This window comes from Thalassophryne amazonica, chromosome 4, assembly GCF_902500255.1.
Source record: "Thalassophryne amazonica chromosome 4, fThaAma1.1, whole genome shotgun sequence".
NCBI classification, from domain to species: domain Eukaryota; kingdom Metazoa; phylum Chordata; class Actinopteri; order Batrachoidiformes; family Batrachoididae; genus Thalassophryne; species Thalassophryne amazonica.
The window spans coordinates 49,255,808-49,267,477 of NC_047106.1; positions in this window are offsets into that span (position 1 = coordinate 49,255,808).

The following is an 11,670-nucleotide window of genomic DNA, read 5'->3' on the forward strand; positions in this document are numbered from 1 at the left end:
GACAGCTGGTTAATAATGGTGCGATTAAAGCGTTCCACCATTCCATCTGATTTGGGAATATAAGGTGCTGTTCGTGTTTTCCTAATTCCCAGAAGACGACATAGCCTTTGAACAACCTCAGCTTCAAACTGCCAGCCTTGATTACTGTGGACCACCTTAGGAACACCATGGATCAGCATATAGTCTGCAAACAAACACTGAGCTACTGTCTGGTTAGGGAGGACATCCAGGTTCACAAACTAGGTAGTCTTCCACTACCAGCACATACCTGTTTCCCTTAGAAGTCAATGCCAGTTTAAGAATGTCAGTTGCCACTCTCGGGAATGGCAGAGTTGCTTGGAGACCACCTGTCGGTGCATGATGCTTAGGTACTGGGGCCTTGCGTGTTTGACATGGGATGCACTGCACACACCACTGTTGAATATCTTTGAGCATGAAGGGTCAGTAACAAGTTTTTCTTGCACCTCCCCACACTTGCTCCACTGAGAAATGTGCAGATGTCGAGCCTCCATGCAGATGCTGCAGTATATCAGGAACAAGTGCCAAGTGCACGACCACCTGACACAGAGCATCTCCAGTGAGAGGAGAGTTCACCAGCCTGCAGAGTAGTTCATCAACAACAGAGAGGTGGGGATATTCAGTCCATAATTTTCAAGAACCACTGCTCTCAATCCAGTCCAATACCCGATTAATATCTGGATCAGCATATTGTAGCTCCCTCATTTCTGTTCTGTCATGTGAGAGTGCATGTATGAAAGACAAGTCTTGTGCTTCACTGTCCATTTCCACACAGTCCTCCCCCATCGTGGAATCAGATGTCTGGAGGTCCACAGTGGGTGGTTGAAACAGCTTGGAGTCTGTTAGGGGAACACTTGGCTCCCTGTCCAAGTCAATGGCATTCACTTGTGTGGTTGCCTTGTGTATGGTGACATTTACAACACTAGGTTCAGGGTCTTGCGAACGTCATGAGAGTACATCAGCATTAGTGTGTTGCTGTACATCCTTGTGCTGTATAATCCAGTTGTAAGGGTCCAGTTGCAACATCCATCTTGCTCTGTGTCCTGTGGGGTCCTTGTTAACAAACATGGCGTGTAGGCCCAACAGAGGCTTGTGTTCAGTTATGATGGTAAAGGCAGCTGCTCCAATGTAATCTCTAAATTGACATATGGCCTACATGATAGTCCACAGTTCTCTGTCAAACTTGGACCAAGGCGTTTTGGGGGAAGAGAGTGATTGGCTAGCGTATACCACCACTCGCTCTGGTCCATCCCTGTCCTGAGCCAACACAGTCCCAACATCTGTGTACACCTTAAAGGACATCTAAAAGTCAGGCGTGGTGACAGTGGGGACAGATGAGAGAAGCATACTCAAAGGCTGAGTTACATTCAGGAGTACATTCAAAAGGTGTGTCTTTGCAGGTGAGGTGGTGTGCAGAGGAACTGCACACTGAGCAAAGTCCTTAACAAACGTCTGTAGTAAGAGCAAAGGCCCACAAATCCTCTCACCTCAGTTGAGTTTTGTGGTGTGGGCTTTGACTTTGTCTGTGTTTCGGGGGCCATGGTGAGAGACAACATGTCCTAGGAACACATGGTCTCGAGCCAAAGTCCAAAGTCCCATAGTCCCATAGTCTCTGTAGCTGGTGTTTCAGCCATAACCTCAGCTACATCTCTTTTCTCGACTGGTTTGCTGAGTCTTCCTTCTTGGGAAAGAGAAAATGCTCCTCTCTTCATCTCTGTGTTTCATCATGAGAGGGACTCCTGCAGATCTGGGGCCCCACCAGTTTAGGGAGTTGGTTCGATCATTGTAGGGGGTCCAATAGTCCTGTTTCTCCCTGGGACCTCACCCTGCTCGCTGCTCACACTAGCCACGGTCAGGTGAACGCCCTCTCCGTTCACCACAGGAGCTGGACTGACAGCCCACGTCTCTCTCGATGGGTATAATTTAGGGGGTCCTCATCATATTTCCACATGTTGCTCCAAATGTCTCTCAACTGAGAGCAGCTCGATGAGTGATCTACAAGCAATGCACCGTGCCTATGTTGTGAAGCTCCGCCGTTGCTAGCTAAGGCTAACTGAGAAGCTAACTGAACTTTAAGAAATTTCCTTTCCAGTTCTTAAATGTCTTTCTTTCACTGGACGTGGGTGCAAGGATCCCACCGCTGCCATCAATGTAGCCAAGGTCTTCAGCAGACTGCCTGTAAAGAACCAGAACATGATAAATAAGGAGGCTTTAGTTCTCATGAAGTCCTCTGTATTCCACACTTCACACCAACATGTACAACCCCTGGCAAAAATTATGGAATCACCGGCCTCAGAGGATGTTCATTCAGTTGTTTAATTTTGTAGAAAAAAAGCAGATCACAGACATGACACAAAACTAAAGTCATTTCAAATGGCAACTTTCTGGCTTTAAGAAACACTATAAGAAATCAAGAAAAAAAAATTGTGGCAGTCAGTAACGGTTACTTTTTTAGACCAAGCAGAGGGAAAAATATGGAATCACTCAATTCTGAGGAAAGAATTATGGAATCACCCTGTAAATTTTCATCCCCCAAATTAACACCTGCATCAAATCAGATCTGCTCATTGACATTGACCCTGTGCCATGACATTGACCCTATGTGTCTTTTTGCAAGGAATGTTTTTGCAGTTTTTGCTCTATGGCAAGATGCATTATCATCTTGAAAAATGATTTCATCATCCCCAAACATCCTTTCAATTGTCCAAAATATCAACATAAACTTGTGCATTTATTGATGATGTAATGACAGCCATCTCCCCAGTGCCTTTACCTGACATGCAGCCCCATATCATCAATGACTGTGGAAATTTACATGTTCTCTTCAGGCAGTCATCTTTATAAGTCTCATTGGAAAGGCACCAAACAAAAGTTCCAGCATCATCACCTTGCCCAATGCAGATTCGAGATTTATCACTGAATATGACTTTCATCCAGTCATCCACAGTCCACAATTGCTTTTCCTTAGCCCATTGTAACCTTGTTTTTTCTGTTTAGGTGTTAATGATGCCTTTCATTTAGCTTTTCTGTATGTAAATCCCATTTCCTTTAGGCGGTTTCTTACAGTTCGGTCACAGACGTTGACTCCAGTTTCCTCCAGTTTCCTCCCATTCGTTCCTCATTTGTTTTGTTGTGCATTTTTCGATTTTTGAGACATATTACTTTAAGTTTTCTGTCTTGACGCTTTGATGTCTTCCTTGGTCTACCAGTATGTTTGCCTTTAACAACCTTCCCATGTTGTTTGTATTTGGTCCAGAGTTTAGACACAGCTGACTGTGAACAACCGACATCTTTTGCAACATTGCGTGATGATTTACTCTCTTTTAAGAGTTTGATAATCCTCTCCTTTGTTTCAATTGACATCTCTCGTGTTGGAGCCATGATTTATGTCAGTCCACTCGGTGCAACAGCTCTCCAAGGTGTGATCACTCCTTTTTAGATGCAGACTAACGAGCATATCTGATATGATGCAGGTGTTAGTTTTGGGGATGAAAATTTACAGGGTGATTCCATAATTGTTTCCTCAGAATTGAGTGATTCCATATTTTTTTCCTCTGCTTGGTCTAAAAAGTAACCGTTACTGACTGCCACAATCTTTTTTTTTGATTTCTTATAGTGTTTCTTAAAGCCAGAAAGTTGCCATTTGAAATGACTTTAGTTTTGTGTCATGTCTGTGATCTGCTTTTTTTTCTACAAAATTAAACAACTGAATGAACATCCTCTGAGGCCGGTGATTCCATAATTTTTGCCAGGGGTTGTATTTAACCACACCATACTGCATGCAGCACTTTTGCATGAAGCCTTCAAAATAAAAGCTAAGCCCATAAAAGGAAGTCAAGTCAATCCAAGAGGCAAATCTGGAAAAATAGGTTACATATATATCTTTTGATGTGCTTGGACACACAATCAGTGAAGTTCCTGGGGTCATAGGGGGTTTCAGATCTTTTAACTTCAGACCCCCTCCCCTAGGCAACCCAACCAGGAGCGAACAATTCTGGTCTGTGTCCAAGCCGGAGTAGCCCACTTCTTGTCCAGTATGATCCACAACCATCTTGAGGCCTTAATTAATTTATTGAACTAATACAGGACCAAATCACGACAACGTCACCTCAAGGCCCTTTACAAGAACAATTCATCAATAAAAACCAAAACAAATTAAATCAAGGATCAAAGAGCATGATTAAAAGATTAAAAACATAATTAAAAAGTTAAAAACATTAAAAAAAATAAAAGAATAAGAAGCATAGTAAACAATCTGTTAATCATATAAAATAGAAAACAAATGCGTTTTGAATTGGGACTTAAAAGTCTCAACAGAGCCGACTGCCTCACCAATGCAGGGAGATCATTCCACAGGACTGGGGCACAATAGGAAAAGGCTCTATTTCCCGCAGAATTTTGATTTACCCTAGGGAAACAAAGTAATCCTGCATCCTGTGAATGCAGAGCCCGGGCCGGTACGTAGGGCCTAAGTAGATCAGCCAAGTTGGGTGGCGCCAGTCTGTAAACAACTTTATATGCCAGTAGCAGGACCTTAAAATCGGATCTCATAGAGACAGGGAGCGAGTGAGGAGACGCCAAAATGGAGCAATGTGGTCAAATCTTCTGCTTCCTGTCAAGAGTCTGGGAGCAGTGTTTTGAACCAATTGAAGACCCTTGATGCTGGACTGTGGCAACCCAGAAAATAAAACATTGAAATAATCCAATCTAAAGAAAACAAATGCATGTGCTAGGGTCTCATCTTCAGCCATCGACATCAGACATAGACTTCTCTGCAGCTTCTGAGGCCTTGTTGATGGTTTTCGCTTTTGTATGCACTGGTGATGCCCAGGAGGCTGTAGGTCTTGCATAGTGATCTTCCCCCAAAGCCCCTGCTCCCCTCTTCAATGGGCATACCCATACATACATTTTATAAAAAAAACCCTCATTCCGGTTAAGGATCACAGGGGAGCCGGAACCTGTCTCAGCGATCATTGGATGAGAGGCGGCATACACCCTGTTCAGGCTACCAGTCTCTCTCAAGGCCAACACAAATAGACAGAAACATTTTTACAGTCTCACTCACACCTATGACAAATTATAGTCTTACAATATAAAGCGCCTTGGGGCGACTGTTTGTTGTGATTTGCCGCTATATAAATAAAATTGATTTGATTTGATTTGATAGTCACCAGTTCACCTAACCTGCATGTCTTTGGAAAATAGGATGAAACCAGAGCACCTGATGGGAACCCATGCAATGTCACAGAGAACATGGAAAGTCCATCCAGAAAGGACCAGGTCAAAAAAGAACCTAGGACCTTCTCACTGTGAGAGAACTGTGAGCCAGCTTTTTTGATCAGCCTTTGTGATGTTGTGAAATAAGAAAGTATAACTGAAAAATTTAATATAATTTGCCACAAAACACACATAATATATGTTAAAAACTTCATGTTCTTCTACACCTTAAGCAAAAACCCTACTGTATTATCAGCCCCTCCTGTTGAAGTGTGATAGTCAGAAAGTTATGAATTTTGTAAAACTTTACATTATCTTGATTAAAGTCAGTTAGAAGAACAAATTATTTTTCATCAATTAACTTAGAATTTTAAGGCAGCTCTTTCACTTATATTTTGAGTTGAAACAGCAGGTTCGATTTTACAGTGGGAAAACAGAAATAAAACTAACTAGTAACAGAACACACTGAGGATGATCTGTAAAGTTTTATTTCATAAGACATGGTCCAGGGGGAGCCAGCTATAGCACTGAATAGAAATAATATATGGTTGTCATTTTTCAATATTGTTCATGCAAGAAATTAATGTTTTATCTCTAAAAATACTTAAAGTCAAACATTCATTTCATGCATGCCCAGGATATCCTCCTGTACAGAGTATAAGAAATGTGCCCATGGGTACTATAGTTATTATGCATGATAAGTATGTATGTCTATAAATAAAAAGATTGTGAATTGAAAATAAATAAAAAGCAAGTACAAGTGTACCCAAGTACATCACTGTAACTCAACTGCTTGCCAAGCAGACATGTTAGAAGCCCTCTGGCATACTGAATTGAAGGACACATAAACAGGCAAACACACATAGGATCATCACTTACTCCCGCTTATCCGGAACCAGATCACTGGGCAACAGCTCTAGCAGGGGACCCCAAACTTCCCTTTCCCGGGTCACATTAACTACCGCTGACTGGGCGATAGCAAGGCGTTCCCAGGCCAGTGTGGAGTAGGGTGGTCCTAGTATGTCAGAAATAAAAATGTGACTTTCTTAAGGTACTTCCTGACAAAATTGTTCATCTTGATGAGAAAATGTTCGATAAAACTATTCTAACCACTGCCACACACTGGGTGGAAATTGCGATGGTTGAGCATATTAGCGCAAATCAACAATAGTAATGTACCTGTTCACAAATGAAATACAAATTGAAACAACAATTGTTTCTCCTTTAATTGACTATACAGAAGAGATAAAAAATAATTACATGTCACTGTCCACCTATTTGGTGAAAACAAACGGTCATGGGGAGTGGCGTATTGGTTCAGATTTACTTCGCCTCCGGGAACTAACGTCCATGCCACTCAACAACTTGCAGCAGGTATTGGTGCTGCTGCATCGTTCATTAGGATTTATATAATGGCTGAGTGGATCTTTGTCATTTGATTGGTGCTTTGTATGTCACATAACATGGATTAATTCATCCCATTTGTGTTGCGTTGCATTTAGAGTGCAATTTGGTTCCATTTAGAGTGCAAATTTGGTTCCATATATTTGGTACCATTGCACACATGCACACACGTGCACACACGTACGCGCATGCACATGCACGCGCACCCACACATGCTCGTGCACACAAAGTTGAAAAGTTACTTTATTAGCTACTTTTTAGTTACTTTATACAGTTACTTCATTAGCAGCTTTATGCAGTTACTTTATTAGGAGCTACAGACAACTTGCAACTAATAAGCAATGTAACTAATAAGGTAACTAGTAATCTAACTTGGTTACGCTTAAGATTGAGTAATCAGCAAAGTAACTAATCAGCAAAGTAAGTAACTACTTACTTTGCTGATTAGTTACTTGCTGAGTAGGGGAAGCCGGGGCACAGTGGATCAGAAATGTTGTTTTGTGGCAGCATAAACACATTATGCATAGGTTTAGGTTCTATTGTGGATTTAATACAGCAAGTTATGTTTATAAGGCTGTTATTTATTTCTCCTCAAGTGTAATTTACAGGTGTTTGAAATCGATTTTAAAATTTTTAATGCACTGTGCCCCAGACACTAATTCACAGGGCACAGTGAATCAACTTAGAATATAATGAAAAAACACATGATTATGAAGATTTCTTCAAAATTGTTAAATATACGCTGATGCATATACAAACTATAATCCAGCAAACCAGCTATGTAATGTGTGAGTGTCTTATGTAATGATATAAGTACTTTAGAAACTATTATAAATACAACTGTCATCATTTCTGTTCAAACATGAAAGCAGTTGTTTATATACACAAGTTATAGAAATAATTCATGGAAAGAATAAATGTATAAGCTTCAACAAGTAATATTTGTCATCTACTTGATACTGGGGCTTAGTAAATCACTTTCTAGACTGATTCACTATGCCCCGATTCACTGTGCCCCGGGTGCATGTGACACACATGAGTCATGTTATCAAATAGCTGATTGTCTGGAGAAGACATAACACATACTCATCAGATGGATGGGGTAGTCTTCTAACTAATAACATTTTTTTGGGACACCTTTCCTCTGTTGTGAGAAATAAATACAAAGACACTGACATCCACAAAATTTACTTTGATAGGAAAAAATTGACTTCACTTGCCACTTAGTTGAACTCTTAATGTAGCCAAAACAAAGCACTACTTTATAAGGGGTCTTTATGCATAAAAATATGGTGTAACTGCTGCAAATATATATGTAGTTTTGCAGATATAGCTACTGATTCACTGTGCCCCATGATTCACCATGCCCCGGTTTCCCCTACTCAATTTTCAAAATAACTAAGTTAGATTACTAGTTACTTTATTAGTTACATGCAGCAGCTGCTGGCAAGTTGTCCACAGCTGCTAATGAAGTAACTGTAGAAAGTAAGTGTAAAATGTAACTTTATAAAGTAACAAATAAAATAACTTTTCAAAGTTACTTTGGCAACACTGTCAGCTGACCTGTGGCAACCTCCTCTGAGAATACGCCGGCAACACAGTGTGTATCAGGAACAAATAATGTGCATCACAGCTCGCAGCTGTTCCTCAATGTGTTCAGTTCAAATAAATATGGACAGCCATAAAATTTGAATGGCTCATCATTAAAAAAATTACTGAAATATTTGGCCATGACTTTAAAATTAGATGTCACCACGTTTGATTTGTATGGACTTAGTGGAATATGGCTGACAAATGCTAAGTACAGTATTTTCTGAAGTGTAGTTTGTTTGTTGGTTTTGTGTTTGTGTGAGGTTGGTAAGCCCTGCGACCTATACTCCATTGTAACATATTTTCTGAAAAGCGCATTTGTTTGGTAATAATAATAATGCTACTAATGATAATAATGATTTATTCAGCGCTTTCCCAGGAATTAAAGCACTCCACATAATAAACTGCAATAATAAAATAATAAATGCCAATAATAAAATTGCATTACAACAATGCACAAAAATCCAAAATTAAAGTGGGGATAACACAGAAAAAAAACAATGCAACTTATACTCCAGAATTTTTTAAATGTTGTTTTTGTTTATTTTTCATTTATTTATTTATTTTTATTTTCTGTGGTATGTATGCACACGTGTACCTCCATAGACCTCTGCTCTCTGCTTTCTGACACATTTAATGATATTTAGTGGCAACAAGAACCATTTTACTGAGTGCTGCATTTTCTGTATTGCCCATTTACTTCCTATAGTCATTTTTAGGTGTTTAGCCCCTGACAGTTTTAACAGTGAAACTAAATACTGGACCAACTAAAATATTTTTATGAGTTAAAAGCTGAACATAAAACAATCTGAGAATAGGCTTGGATTTGAAAAATGTCAGTTTTCATTTAAGGTTTTCAACACTTCAACAGCCAGAACAGATGTTTAAGAGATAGGAAGCTTTTTTGTTGATGTTTTCCATTTGACAGGATGTAACACCGCTGTTGTAAGATGTTGCAAAACTGTGTCCTCTCAGTAGCTGGGACGTTACATTACAAGTAATTACATTTACTTTGACTTCTGTTTTGTTGCAGACAGTATGAACCTACGATATTTCATGTTTTGTGTGATCAATTTCATTTCATTTGATAATATACTGTACATAAATTCCTGCATTTCAGGCCTGCAACACCTTCCATAAAGAAATTAAAAAAATTAGACCTTTGACCTCCACATTAGAGATATTATGAGGAGTGCTTTCTTCCACATGTGAAATATAGTGAAGATTCGTCCCATCCTGTCTATGGCTGATGCTGAGACCCTGATCCATTCGTTTATCTCTTCTAGATTTAACTACTGCAATATTCTATTTTCTGGTTTACTGCAGTCCAACATTAGGGCTCTCCAATTGGTTCAAAATGCTGCAGCCAGACTTTTGACATGACGCAGAAAGTTTGACCACATTACACCCATTTTGGCATCTCTTCACTGGCTTCCTGTCCCAGTGAGATCAGATTTTAATGTTCTGCTACTAGTCTATAAAATTGTTCACGGACTGGCACCTCCCTACCTAGCTGACCTAATTAAACCTTACGTACCGCCCCGGGCTTTGTGTTCTCAAGCTGCAGGACTAATTAGTGTCCCTAGGGTGAATAAGAAGTCTGCAGGTCATAGAGCTTTATCTTATTGTGCCCCTGTTCTGTGGAATGATCTCTCTGCATCAATAAAACAGTCAGATTCTGTAGAGACTTTCAAGTCCAGACTTATGACACACTTATTTTCTCTTTCGTATGGCTAGCATACCGGCATAGTATGTTTCTATGCTTTTTACTCTTAATTCATTTTATTAGGAAACGGAGCGTGCCGTGGCCTCAACTTTACCTAAATTCTAGGTCTTTTAGTGAAGCTCAGGGCTAGTGGCCGGAAATCACCTTAGTATTTCTTCTGTTTTTCTTGTTGCTTAATGCTGACAAATTACACTGTATTTGTCTGTCTGATGCTTGATTCTGCTTTTTTCTTTTTCTCTGTTTGAGGTGTGGCTCCATCCAGAGATGGGTGTGGTATCTGTTCCAGAAACCGTCCTGTGCACTGGCAACATTTCCTGTGTATTTGTTTTGTGAATTGTTCTGTAATCTCTGTTTGTAGCATGGCCCAAGCAGAGGGTCACCCCTTTGAGTCTGATCTGCTTGAGGTTTCTTCCTCAGAAGGAGTGTTTACTTATCACTGTTGCTCTGGGAGTTAGTAAGGTTAGACCTTACTTGTGTGAAGCGCCTTGAGGCAACTCTGTTGTGATTTGGCACTATATAAATGAAAATAAATTGAAAATTGGAAAAAAAAAATGACAGGGACAGTTTTTGTTTTCTAAATATAAGGATTTATTCATCACAAGTCAGATGGATGAGGGATGATACATAAGCATTTCCAAGTCAGTGAAAATGTCTTGGACTTGATTTACACAAGCCTGGCGCCAGAAAAAAAATATTAAGGGGGTGATGAGTTTATCACAGGGGGCACAACAAAAAGTGCGCACCGGAGGGGACGTGCCTCTGAGCGTGCGTAATGAATTGGGTGCGCTCCTGGAAAGCTCGTGTATTTAGGCTACACTGCTGTCAGAGACTGACTGAATAAGAGTAAAGAGTGATGACAGTATTTTTTAATTATTATTTGAACGTATAGACCCTCGGTCAAGTGATCTCCTGCATACCACAAAACCAAACCAACAACTGATCTGAGAAACGACACGAGACAGTAGATTAACCCCACATACAGCCCTCCATCACAAGCGCAAACACAGCGCAATTGGGCATGTGCGCCACTCCATGGCACAGAGCCCAACTACGCATGCAGTCACAAAGTTCTTCTGAAAAACTGGAGCGATCTGAATTCGGTTGGATGAATATGGGTGTGTGTGTGGAGACAATTCACCTCGTTCACAACGTGACAGAACTTAACGATGGGCTGTTACGCGCAATAGCTATTCTTGACCGAGCGTAATGGTTCCTGATAATTCTCCAGCAACACGTGCCATTAATTGTAACGTGTAAAGGTTGCAGCAGTTCCTGAGGACACCTGACGCCTCTGCCCCGAATCATCACATTCGTGATAAGCGGCCAAGAATGTGTACTTCGTGGCATTCGTGACTTGTCGTCGTTATGTGTAAACGCAGCATTAACACCCTCACCAAGTGAGTTGTGCTGCATGATCTGCCTTTTGCTTGGTGGACTTGACGAATCCCAGGAACTCCAGCTCTGACACTGCTTGAATAAATCAAGCATGTTTTAGTTCGTCCACCTTGCCATAATCGCTGGACTCAGGATCCTTGCCCTCTGCCGCACTGACAAGCGCAACCCTCACCCTATCAAATCGCTTGAACACAGACACACGCCCTCTTGTTTTAAAATTAATTACGTTAGTTAATTAATTTGGTTTAGTTGTTAAATACCTGATATTATTGAATAACTAATATTTTGCTATATTTTCCAGTATTTATTTTTCTTTCTTT